The sequence below is a fragment of the Mustela putorius genome, unplaced genomic scaffold (assembly GCF_011764305.1).
Source record: "Mustela putorius furo isolate JIRA1106 unplaced genomic scaffold, ASM1176430v1.1 tig00537338_pilon_pilon_pilon, whole genome shotgun sequence".
Taxonomy (NCBI): Eukaryota; Metazoa; Chordata; class Mammalia; order Carnivora; family Mustelidae; genus Mustela; species Mustela putorius.
In genome coordinates, this window is record NW_025422460.1 from 1,435,829 (window position 1) to 1,449,864 (window position 14,036).

Sequence of the window (14,036 nt, forward strand, 5' to 3'; positions counted from 1 at the left end):
ATGTACTGATCCATGACAGGTGCTGTGGCCATAAATATATTTTATCTTTAACGTAATTGTAAACAACAGCCTATTACTATTTGCCTTAAATAGATCAGAACAGTATGACCCCTAGAAGTTACATAACTTGAATGAGGCCATAAATGAGAAATCAAAGATTCAAAATGGCTTTTTGAGATTTTAAGCTTCTGATTAGTTTGTTAAAAAAAATGGAAAGGGTATTGCAATAAAGAATTCTGAATAATTTGTGAAATCATAATTTTACTTCAGTAAAAAAGATATCTGAGATTGCAGGACAAAACAACTAGCCCAAAACCTAAATTATAGCAGATACCTCTAAGGAGAGATAGGACACAAGCACCTGTTTATTTGCAACAGACTATGGACATTATTCAAAATTTTTAATGAATTACTAAATGTTGAGCATGTGACAACCTCATTCTAAAACCAAGATAACACTATCAGAATTTAAAGCCCTTACTGCCCTGAGAGTGACCATGGCAATAAGAAAACCCAAACACAACTCAGCTTAGATTGACTCAAATTCTCATTCTAACATCTCAGGGAAGAAAGGGGAAGGATATCCATTTCCAGGCATAATGCTAGTTACATTAGTTTCCACTGTCCTATAAAAGATATCACCTTAAAAATAAAAAGCATAACACATACATACAAGGAAAGGAGGTGGGAAGAAGAGAAGAAAAATATGACCAACTGAGAACAGATTTTAATATAACACAAATATTGAAACTATGAGACAAAAATTTAAAATAACTATAATTATGGGGCACCTGGGTGGCTCAGTGGGTTAAAGCCTCTGCCTTCGGCTTGGGTCTTGATCCCAGGGTCCTGGGATCCAGCCCCACATCGGAATCTGCTCAGCAGGGAGCCTGCTTCTCCCCTCTCTCTCTCTCTGCCTGCCTCTTTGCCTACTTATGATCTCTGTCTGTCAAATAAATAAAATCTTTAAACAACAAAAAAAACTATAATTAACATGTTTAAAACAGTGGAAAAAGTATTTAGCATGCATGTTCAGATGAGGAACTTCAACAGAGACATAAAAATTATGAGAAAGAAGCCAATGAAATGAAATGTGTGAAATAAAATAAAAATGAAGAGTATGATAAAAGAGTTGAAAATGCTTTAATGTGCATGCCTGGGTGGTTCAGTCAGTTAAGCATCTGTCTTCAGCTCAGGTGATTTCAGGGTTCTGGGATAGAGCCCAAAAAAGGGCTCCTTACTTGGCAGGGAGCCTGCTTCTCCCTCTCTCTGCCACTCCCTCTGCTTGTGCTCTCTCTCTCTGACAAATAAATAAAGAAAATCTTTAAAAATAATAATAATGATGATTTTTAAAAAAAAGAAGAGAAAGAAGAAACAAGCTGAGAGTTTTAGAGGGGAAGGGGTGGGGGAATGGGTGAACCTGGTGGTGGGTATTAAGGAGGGCACATATTGCATGGAGCACTGGGTGTGATACATAAATAATGAATCTTGGAACACTGAAAAAATAAAATAAAATTATTTTTTAAAAAGAGCACATAGGAGACAGATACAACCAAAAATGAAAGAAAGAAAGAGCTTTAATGGCCTCCAAAATAGAATCAATACAGCTGAGGAAATTATCACTAAGCTGAAAGATAGGTCATTATAAATTATGTAAACTAAAACATAAAAAGAAAAAAGTAGTGAAAAAAAAAAAAAACAGAGCACCCCAAAGCTGTTGGATAATATAAGACATTCTAAACATACATGCATGTGAAATCCCAGAAGGAAAGAAGAAGAACATGGCTGAAAAATATATTTGAACAGACAAGGGCCAAAAATTAATGACAGACATCAAATCACAGACCCAAATCCACAAAGAATACCAAACAGAATAAATATACTCACTCCTTCAAAAATATCTGAACACATTATACTTAAACTCTTGAAAACCAAAGATAAAGATAAAATCTTGAAGGCAGCTACAGGAATGGGAAAGACACTATATAGAAGGAAACAAATACAAGGATTATAGAAGACTTTCATCAGAAACTACACAAGCCTGAAGACAATACAGTGACATATTTAAAGGTCTGAAAGGAAAAAAAATCAAATACATATTCTGTAAAACACCTTTCCAAAATTAAGAAGAGTGCTTGCTTCAGCAGTATATACACTAAAACTGGAATGACACAGAGAAGATTAGCATGGCCTTTGCACAAGGATGGCAAGCAAATTTGTGAAGTGTTCCACATTTTTTAAAAAAGTAAATAAAATAAAGTTAAGGAGAAATAAAAATATTTTTATCAAACAAAATGAAAAGCTCCATTTTCAGTATACCTGCTCTAAATGTAGAAGGAAGTTCTTCAGATAGAATAAATATTATATAAAAGTCTGCATCTATATAAAGAAATGAAAGCACTGCCAATGACATAAGTGAAATGTCATAATACGAATTCTGCTCTGAAAGTTAATGAACTTTTCCAGTGAAGAATCCAATAGTAAATATTTGGGGCTCTGTGAACCACATATGGTCTCTGTCACATATTCTTTGTTTTTTCTGTGTTGTTTTTATCTGCTATATTTTGTTTTGAATTTCTGAGAACACTTCGAAATGTAAAAATCATCATTAGCTTGAAGATAATACCACACAGGCTTCAGGGGTTCCACTTCTGGGGTGATGAAATAAATAAGTGTTTCTCTATTCTTCAAATGTTTTTCTACTAAGTACAACTAAAGTCCATTGGGCATTATATGTAAAATAAATATCAGAAGACTGAACAGTGAGGAGGGAACACAAGATGAGCCACTGACTGAGGGACCCATGGGAAAACAGTGCTACATCTCTTGGGTTTTATTTTTGCTTCATATATCAGAGACTTGTAGTAGAAGGAGGTAACTACCAAAACCATAAACAAGCACAGGTTTTTCAAACTCTCAATAAACACCTACTTTTATTGGGAGTTCAAACTTAATTAAAGACCAGCAAAGGGACTGTCCAAAAAGACAGAGAACTTTTAGACAAAAAACACCAGCCAAACACCACAGAAAAACTGTGGTCCTTTTGCACTCACACTAGCAAGGGCCAGTGGAAAGCCCGACTTTAACCTAACTCCCATCAGAGAGCTATCAGAGAAGGATGTCTGACTTTCATTGCCCTGAGCAATAAGGTCTCTGCAGAAGAGACCATATGGGAGTCTGAACTTCCACTCTCCACTAACAGAAAAGAGGTGCCCTTGCTCCTCTCCATGGGTGGAATCAGATGCATCCTAGTGGATAGTCATGACTTTTACCACTGCCCAATGATAAGGAGACCAACACCCCTGGTTTCAGTGGAGGCTGTATGGGGAATAGTAATGAGTCATTCTTATCCTCCCAGCCATGGTAGTATTAACAAAGGTCTAGTGAAGGGTCAAAATACCAAACCAAAAATTTCCAGCTTTCAGTTGGAAATCACTTGTCATAACAGGAACCATAAAATGTCAACTTCAATGAAAAGAGACAACAACAGAAGCAAAACTGAGATGACACAGATGTTTGAATAACCTTACAAAGATTTTAAAGCAGTCATCATAATAATGCTTCAATAAATAATTATAAATATGTTTGAAACAAACAAAAAACAGGAAGTCTCAGCAGAGATATAAAAGAAACAAATAAGAACACAAAAGAAATTATAGAACTAAAAAATACAATATCCAGGTGTGCCTGGGTGGCTCAGTGGGTTGAGCTTCTGCCTTTGGCTCAGGTCATGATCTCAGGGTCCTGGGATCTAGCCCCACATCAGGCTCTCTGTTCAGCAGGGAGTCTTCTTCCCTCTATCTCTCTGCCTACTTGAGATCTCTGTCTGTCAAATAAATAAATAAAATCTTAAATATATATATATATATAATATCTCAAATAATAAAATCAATGGATGGGCTCACAGCAAAATGGAGAGAACAGAGAAAAGAATCAATAAACTTGAAGGTAAAACAATAGTAATTACCCAATTAGTATAGAGAAAAACATAGACTGAAAAAAAAAAAAAGGAACAGAGCTTCAGTAATATACAAGATTATAGCAAATGGTCAAATACTAATATCACTGGAGCCCAAAGGGGGAAAAAAAGAGAGAGAGAGAGAGAGAATGAGAAAAAGCATTTGAATAAATAATGACTGAAATTTTCCCAAATTTGGCAAAAAACAAGATTTAAAAAGCTTAGAGAATTCCAAACGGGAAAAACCTAAATAAATTTACTCCAAATGCATCATAATCAAATTTTTGGAAAGTAAAGACAAACAAAAAAATATTGAAAACAGTAAGGGAGCAATTATACCTTACCTGTAAGAGAAAACAATTCAAATGACAGCATTTTTGTCACTACAAACTAGGGAGGATGTAGCATAATAGTTTTCAAGTGCTGAAATAAAAAAACTCAAAACTATACATCCAGAGAAAATATCCTTCAGAATTAAGGGTAAATCAAGATCCTCAGACAAAGGAAAACCAAGAAAATTTATTACCAAAGCTTACCTGAAAGAAATGGCCAAAAGGAGTTTTCTGAACAGAATGAAAATGTTGAAAGAAGTGCCCTTACAACATTAGAGTGGGAAAAAAAGTAAAGAAAATAATCAAAGAAAAGAATAAAACACAAACACACACACAAAACTCCTTAGGGGCACCTGCATGGCTGAGTCAGTTAAGCGTCTGCCTTTGGCTCAGGTCATGATCTCAGAGTCCTGGGATAGAACCCCACATTGTGCTTACTGCTCAGTGGGAAGTCTGCTTCCCCCTCTCCCTCTGCCTCCCACTCCCCCGCCTGTGCACTCTCTCTCTCTCTCAAATAAATAAATAAAATCTTTTTTAAAAAAAAATCAAAACATGGATAAATATAATACATTCTCCTTCTTTTGAATGTTCTAAATTATGTTTGAAAATTGAGCCAAAATTATAACACTGTTGTATGTGGTCCTAAATGTGTATAGAGGAAATATGTAAAACAATTACAAAATAAATTTGGAAAGGTAAAAGAACTTAAAGGGAAAAGTTTTCTATACTTTACTTAATTAGGTAAAGTGTGGACAACTGTAAGTTTTGATTTGCATGCATATATATATATATATATATGCATGTATATTTATATATATATATAAATATACAGAAATACCACAAAAATATCTATCCAAAATATATACTATAAATGTGAAGAAAAGGGAATTCCCATGCACAGTTGGTGGGAATGCAAGTTCATTGCAGTCGCTATAGAAAACAGTATGAGGCTTCCTCAAAAAACTAGTAAAACAAGGAGGGGCAAGATAATGGAGAAGTAGGAGACCCTATTTCAACTGAACCCCTAAAGTGAGCTAAATATCTACCAGAACACTCTGAACACCCATGAAATCAGCCCGAGATGTAAGATTATACACTTCTGGATCTCTACAGGGGCAGAAGACATCAGTGGAGAGGGTGCACATTGCCTGGATCATGGTTGATATATTCAGCAATACATCCCCTCAACCACCTCTCCCCAAAATGAAGAAAAATTCAGAGACTATGCCATCTGCAACAGAACTGTTGGATATGGATATAAACAGTATGCCAGAAAGGAAATTCAGTGTAACAATTATCCAGGCAATGGCTAGGTTGGAGAAAATGGTTAGTGACAACATAGAATATCTAAGGGCAGGAGTGAGAGTCAATCTGGCAGAAGTTAAAAATGCTATCAGTGAGATCCAATCTAATCTAAATACTCTAACAGCTAGGGTAACTGAGGCAGAAAATAGAATTAGTGATCTAGAGGACAAGCTGTTAGAGAAAAAAGAGGAGGTCTGGAACAAACAGCTTAGAAGCCATGAAAACAGAATTAGGGAAATAAATGATACTATGAAATTTTCCAGCATCAGAATTATCGGGATCCGGGGTGGGGGGGTGGGAATAGAAAGAAGACTAGAAGATACAGTTGAACAAATTCTCCATGAAAATTTTCCCAATCTGGGGAATGGAACAAATGTTCATGTCCTAGAGGCAGAAAGGACACCCCCCAAGATCAATGAATCTAGAAAAACCTCCAGACACTTCATTGTCAAATTCACAAATCATAATTTTAGACAGAGGTCCTAAGGGCAGCTAGGTGGAAGAGATTCCTTACATACAGAAGAAGATTCATCAGAATAACATCAGATCTGTCCACAGAAACCTGGCAAGCCAGAAAGGGCTAGCAAGACATATTCAGGGCACTAAATGAGAAGAACATGCAGCCAAGAACACTTTATCCAGCAAGGGTGACATACAAAATGAATAGAGAGATAAAGAGCTTCCAAGACCAGCAAGGTTTAAGAGAGTATGTAAACACCAAGCTGGTACTACAAGAAATATTAAGGAGGGGTTCTATAAAAGAAGAACAAACCTAAGAGTGATATAGAACAGAAATATACAGAGACAATCTATAGAAACAAGTACCTCACAGGCATCATGATGTCAATAAAAACTTATCTTTCAATAATCACTCTCAACATGGACAGCCTAAATGCTCCCATAAAAATGGCACTGGCTTGCAGACTAGATAAAACAACAGGACCCATCCATATGCTGTCTACAAGAGACACATTTAGAAACTAAAGATACATCCAGACTGAAAGTGAAGGAATGGAGAAGCATCTTCCATGCCAATGGGCCTCAAAAGAAAGCTGGGGTAGCAATTCTCATATCTGATATTCTCAGATCTGATATTCTCATATCAGATAAATTATATTTTTAAGCTAAAGACTGCAGTCAGAGATACAGAAGGACACAACATCATTCTTAAAAGGTCTATCCACCAAGAAGATCTAACAATTGTAAATATTTATGTCTCTAATATGGGAGCAGCCAACTACATAAGCCAACTGTTAATCAAAATAAAGAGTCAAATTGATATGAATACATTAATTGTAGGGGATCTGAACACACCACTCTCAGTAATAGATCATCCAAGCAGAAAATCAATAGAAACATGAGCATTGAATGACACATTGAACCAGATAGAACTCACAGATATATACAGAACATTCTACCCTAAAACAACAAAATACTCATTCTTCTCAAGCAAACATGGAACTTTCTCCAGAATAGACCACATACTGGATTACAAATAAGGACTCAACCAATACCAAAAAATTGAGATTATTCCCTGCATATTCTTATACCACAATGTTTTTAAACTGGAACTCAACCACAAGAAAAAGTTTGGAAGGAATTCAAACACTTGGAAGCTAAAGACCATCTTGCTCAAGAATGTTTGGATCAACCAGGAAATCAAAGAACTTAAAAAATTCATGGAAACCAATGAGAATGAACATATCCATCCAAAACCTATGGGATACAGCAAAGGCAGTCCTATGATCCAGTACTTCTACTAGTTATTTACCTAAAGAAAACAAAAACATTTCTTCAAAAGATATATGTATATCTATGTGTACTGCAGCATAATTTACAATAGCCAGGATATGAAAGCAAATGAAGTGTCCATCAATAGTTACCTAAAAAAGAAGTGAGGCACACACACTCACAAAGGAATACTACTCAGCCATAGAAAAGAATGAGATCTTGCCATTTGTGACAATGTGAATGGATTTAAAGGGCATTATGCTAAGTGAAATAAGTCAGACAAAGATAAATACCATATGATTTCATTATAAGTGGAATCTGAAAAAAAAAAAAAGCAAATAAACAGAGTCAAATACTGAGAACAAACTTGGTGGTTGCCAAAGGAATGGTGGGGTGGGGGAGGATGGTTTAAATAAGTGAAGGAGAATAAGAGGTACAAACTTTTAGTTATAGAATAAATAAATCATGGAGATGAATGTATAGCACAGGGAATATAGTCAGTAATCCTGTAATAGTGTTGTATGGTGACAGATGGTGACTACACCCATTTTGGTGAGCATTGAGTAATGTATAGAATTACTGAATCATTAGTATAAAATTGCATATCAACAGTACTTCAATAATAAATAATAAAAACACTATAGATAAATTAAAATTATAAAAAAGAAATAATCCACCAGGAAAAAAATAAAAAGAAAACAGACATAAAAAACAGAACAGAAACAAAAATTAAAATACCAGACTTAAACCCTGAAAGTTCAATAATTATATTAAATGCGTATGTTCTAATTTCAGAGGGAATAAAAAGTTTATGCTGGAAACCAGTAATTTTCTTCAATTATAATGGTATAGAAAGGTTGATGTTAAAAGGACATAAAAAGATATACCACACAGCTATTAATCCAAAGAGAGCATGAGTGACTATATCAGCCACATAAAGTAAACTTCAGAACAAAGAAAATTAGCAGAGACAGAGAGTGGTGTAACATAATGATAAAAGGGTCACTCCAACAAGAAGACACAGGAATCCTAAATGCATCCTCATAAAACAATATAGCTACAAAATATATGAGGCAAAATTGATGAAATTTTAAAAATAAATAGTCAAATCCTTATTTTAGAAGTCGGGACTTCAGTATCCATCTCCCAACAATGGATAGAACAAAAGACAAAACCAGTAAGGAATAGAACATGACAAAACCATCAACTGAAAGTTCTAATCAAAACCTATGAAAGCTTCATCCAGCAAAAACAGAATACACATTCTTTTCAAGCACCATAGAACATACACCAAGCTAAACCATATCTCTTGAGTCATAAAACAAACCTTAAAGATTAAATTCCTATATTATGTATTCTCTGACTACAATAGTATCAAAAGAACAGAAATAAAAGAACATAATGATAACAGAAAAGTCCTCAAACACTTGGAAACTAAGAGACACCTAAATAAGCTATGGGTAAAACAGAATTCTCAATAGAACTTTTAAAAACACATAGAGCTGAAAGAAAATAAAAATACAGCATATCAAAATTTGTGGGAAAAAGCTAAAGAAGCATATATATAAGTCTGCTTGGGCTACCATAACAAAATACTGCAAAAACTTATGAAAAGTTCAATAAAATTGACAAACCTCTAGCAAGAAAAAAGAGAAAAAACACAAATTACCCATATAAGGAATGACAGATGTCACTAAAGACCTAGAAGACATCAAAAGATAATAAGAATATTACAAACAATTCTCTATACATAAATTTGACAATTTGATGAAATGGGTCAATTCTTCAAAAAGTATAAACTATCATAACTCATGCAATATGAAATAGTTAATTTGAAAGTTCTATGACTACTAAAGAAATTGAATTCATAGTTAAAGTCTGCCCCTAAAAAAATTCTAAGCCAATATAATTTCATTGGAGAGTTCTACCAAATATTAGAATACTAATAATAATCGAACACTAATTCTACACAATATTTTCTGAAAATAGAAGAGGAACAATTTCCAATTAATTTTATGAAGTTAATATTACCTTAATACTAAAAGTAATAATAAAAAACAGTACAATAAAGGAAAACTACAGACTGAATATGGACAAAAATCATTAACAAAATATTAGCAAATATAATTCAGCAATGTATTTGTATAGCCTATACAAATAGAATATATTCCAGGACTCAAGGGTAGTTCACATACTGAAAAGCAATCAACATCATCCATCATATTAACAGCATAAAGAAAAAAAAATCACATTAGTATTTTAATCAGTACAAAAAACTCATTCAAGAAAATTTAACCTCACCCTTGAAAGAGGCAGCCAGATATGATAAGCAGGCTGGGCCCTGTGTTGACAGAGGCACCCAAACCAAGAAATCTGGGAGAAGTGGGCAGACAAGGCATCGGACCCAGCACCCAGCACCCAGCAACCCCTGTGGGCTGCCGCCACCAGCAGCAGGCAGCGAGCAGACCGCCCCTCACATTCGAGATACCTCCCAAGCTCTGGAGATCACCCAGTATTTTTTTGAGGCCGTTTCTACCCAGATGGAAAAGTGGTATGAAAGGAAGATTGAGGAAGCACGAAGCCAAGCCAGTCAGAAGGCCCAGCAAGACAAGGCCACCCTGAAGGAACATATTAAAAGTTTAGAAGAAGAACTTGCTAAACTAAGGACGAAGGTGCAGAAGGAAAATTAGGACCTGGGGAGCAGCACAAGAAGGGATTCCTGGCTTTGCAGCTCTAGAAGAGCTACGGCCAACATATCCGTTATCGTGCACATGACGGACTTGCCTTTCAAAAAACAGTTGAATTTCTGAAATGTGCCAGACCCGTGCTTCCCGTGCTCTGAAGTTATGACGACTTCAGCAGTGAGACTGAAACCAGGGGACACTTGCTTAGTTGCAGGTTTCATTACAAATTCATAACCTCAGACCAGGGTCATCTGAGGTTTAAAAGCTCAGATTAGGTGAGCCACGCTAAGCAACTATATGGTGCGTCGAGCCTAAACCCTAAAATTCAGGATGTATGAAATAATATAAGTCAAAAGGAAGAAGAAAAGCAAATCCCTTGTGAACGCCAGTGGCCGTTCATGTGGTGCACACCGGCTGGGCCCAGAAAAGAGTATCTTTCTGTTTGAACTGTGGCTGAGATGCACACATCCCCTCTCAAATTCCTACTTCTCAAAATGCTGACCTTTTAACTAGATGAAAAGTTATCAAATAGATTTGAAAGAGAAAAATATTTTCATTATGTCACTTGATCCAGTATATCTTTAAAAATTTTGCAGAGTTGGTGTGTACTTAAAATAATGAGGAATTGGCTAATAGCACTGGGAACGTTTGTTAATAAACTCAAATGAGAAACATTCAAAAAAAAAAAAAAAGAAAATTTAACCTCAATTCATGATAGTAATTCTCAGATCTAGGAATAGAAGAAAACTTCCTCAATATGATAACGAGCACCTACCAAAAAAAAAAAAAAATCTACAACTACCACTGTACTTGATTGTCAAGGGCTGAGGCTTTCTCCCTAAGACTGGAAACAAAGGAAGTATAGCCCCTGTCACCATTCTTACTCAACACAGGGCTGAAAGTCCTGCCCATTGAAATATGGTAAGAAAGAAAAGGAACACAGAACAAAAAGGAAGCACTAAAACTGTCACTATATGCAGGTGACATTATAATCTTTGTAGAAATTCCTGAGGAATCTGCAAAAATAGAATCCTAGAACTAATAAATGAGCTTATTAGGCTTACAGAAATAAACATCAACAAACAAAAATCAGCTATATTTCTATAGTCTAACAATGAACATTTGAACAACAAAATTTTAAAATATAATATTATTATAAGTGACTCAAAAATGAAATGCTTAGGTGTAAATCTAACAAAATATATACAGATGTTGTATTCTAAAAAATAAAAAATACTGATGAAAGAAATCAAAGATCTAAATAAATGGAAAGATAAGCCATTTTCATGTATTAGAAATCTTAATATAAGTGAAGATGTCAATACTCCGTTACACATGTTTGATACAATTCCTATCAAAATCCCAGCATGGTTTTTTACTGATTTTTATGTATAAATTTATATGAAAATGAAAAGGAACAAGCGAGTTAAACACTTTTGAAAAAAAGAGAGAGAGAGAATAAAGTTGGGAGTTTTCAGTCTATCTGATTTCAAAACTTATATAACCCTAGTAATCGAGACTGCATGGCACTGGTGAGGAACAGACCCATAACAACAGAACAGAATAGAGAATCCAGAACAGACAGACATATATATGCCCAACTGAACTTTTTACAAATGTTCAAAATCAGTGTGATCAAGGAGGCCCTTCAGTAAATAATCAGACACACCTAAGACAAAACAAAACAAAAAAATTTGACCTAAGCCTCACACTTTGAGCAATAATTAACACAAACTAGAAAGGGGCTTTAGCATGTAAAACATAAGATTATAAAACACTCCCCCCCACCAAAAAAAAAAAAAAAAATCTTTAGGCTATAGGGCTAGCCAGAGTAGTTAGACTTAGTACCAAAAAGCATGATCCATAAAAGAAGAAAATTAAAATTAAAAGCCTTTGTTCTCCTGGATAGCCTGGGTGGTTCAGTCGTTAAGAGTCTGCCTTCTACTCAGGCCATGATCCCAGGGTGCTGGGATTGAGCCCTACATGGAGCTCCCTGCTCTGCAGGAAGCCTGCTTCTCCTTCTCCCATGCCCCCTGCTTGTGTTCCCTCTCTTCTGTGTCTCTCTCTGTCAAATAAATAAATAAATAAATTTTTTTTAAATTTTAAAAACTTTTGTTCTCCTGAGTGGTTCAGTGGGTTAAGTGTCTAACTCTTGATTTCACCTCAGGTCATGATCTCAGGGTCGTGACAATAAGCCCCACATCATGCTCCACACTGGGCATGATGTCTGCTTAAGATTCTTTCTCTCCCTCTCCCTCTGCTCTACTCCCAGCCCTGCTCACTCTCTCTCTCTCTCTAAACAACAAAAACAAGGGTGCCTGGGTGGCTAAATCGGTTGAGCATCTGCCTTCAGCTCAGCTCATGATCACAGGGTCCTGGAATCAGGTCCTGTGTTGGGCTCCCTGATCAGTGGGGAGTCTGCTTCTCCCTCTTCTTCTGTACCTCTCCCTCAGTTCATGCTCTCTCTCTCTCTCTCTCACTCTCTCTCTGTCTCAAATAAATAAAATCTTTAAAATTATATCTAACATCAACAACAACAAAACCCTTTTGTTCTGAGAAAGAATTTTTTGAGGGAATAAAAGGACAAGTTATGGAGTAGTGGAAAATATTTGCAACCAACATACTTGACTAGGACTATTATCTAGAATATATAAAGAAGTCTCTAAAACATGACAGAAAAATGAAACAATCCATTTAGAATATGGACAAGGGTCTGAGTGGACATTTTACTGAAAAGGATATAGAGATGACTAGGAAGCCCATGAGAAGATGTTCAGAGTCACCAACCATTGGAGAAATGCAAAACAAAACCACAATGAGCTATCACTATATGGCTATCAAAATGCCAAAATTTAAAAAGAGTAACAACACCAAAAGCTTATGAGAATACATGGAAACTTGATCAAAATATGTATTATGGTAGGAATATAAACGGCAATTCTGTTTGATAATTTATTTAAAAAAGAACATATGGAGAGGAGCCTACATGGGGTAAAGCAGAGGGACCAGTATGGCCCCAAGCTTGAGGTAGACACAGGTTTGTTTGCTTATAGGATGGCGCTGTCCAGGCAAATGGCCACTAGCCTATTGCATGACTGCATTTCTGTGAGATGTCCAGAAAAGGCAAATCTGAAGAGACAGAGTAGGTGGGTGGTTGAGATTGGCAGCAGAGGTCCCAACCATAAAGAAGCCAGGGATGACATAAAAATTAAGAGTGCCTCATGGCCATGTTTGCACAACTCTGTGGATTTCCTAAAAATCTGATTTTACATGTAGGACGAGTGAATTTGGGGGGGGGGGGTATGTCATGTAGACCTTGATACAGCCGTTTAAAGCAGAGAGGGATATCCTGATTGAAGAGAGACATACAAGTTAAACTAAGCATGATTTTTTTGACCTAATATCTTGGCCAAAAAAAAAAAATTGTTTTGAATATTAGTAAGTCACACTGTTGACATTGATGGAAGGAAACTCTAACCAACAGCAAGAGGATTTCCTTGAGTACCTCTCTCAGCCTTGGGATCTCACCCAGGAAATAATGGGGTTCTGGGTTCAATTCCTACCATGCAGCTCTTCATGCATCTGACAAGTTTTTAATCCATTTGCTCTTTGGCCTCCTGGTGTGTGAAGTGGGAAGGACAGGACTTACATAGGAAGCATATGCTGTGTTTAAGACACGAGACAACAGTGGTGCTCTGAGGCTCAGCCCTGTCCTGGCAGCTTGCCCACAGCACACTCTGTCCTTGGCCTCCCTCTCCCCGTTGCAAAAAATAAAAGTAGATGTCTCTTTGAGTCAAAGGTAAACCATGCTAAAGAAAACCAATCAAAAGAAAACACACCACATAAACCTGCGTTCTTAGCAACATTATTCACAATAGCTCAGAGCTGGAAACAGCCCAGAGGTTCCTCAGCAAGTGCAAGGTGGCCACAGAAGTAACTACTGCAAGTTTCAACACTTGGACGCTTCCCATGGAGGGATGCTTCATAGTATAAGATTCAGTAAAGTGTTGTCCCACTGAGTCCCAC

General features: G+C 36.1%; 1 long non-coding RNA gene and 1 other non-coding gene across 2 annotated transcripts in view; one reads left to right on the forward strand and one right to left on the reverse strand.

Annotated features, from left to right (window-relative positions):
• Positions 1 to 14,036, reverse strand: part of LOC106004411 — a 156,749-nt gene that overhangs the window by 48,353 nt on the left and 94,360 nt on the right. The gene's annotated exons all lie outside the window — the stretch shown is intronic.
• On the forward strand, positions 2,132 to 2,238 carry LOC123390377. The gene has a single exon (XR_006604967.1). It is a non-coding gene; the product is annotated as a U6 spliceosomal RNA (small nuclear RNA).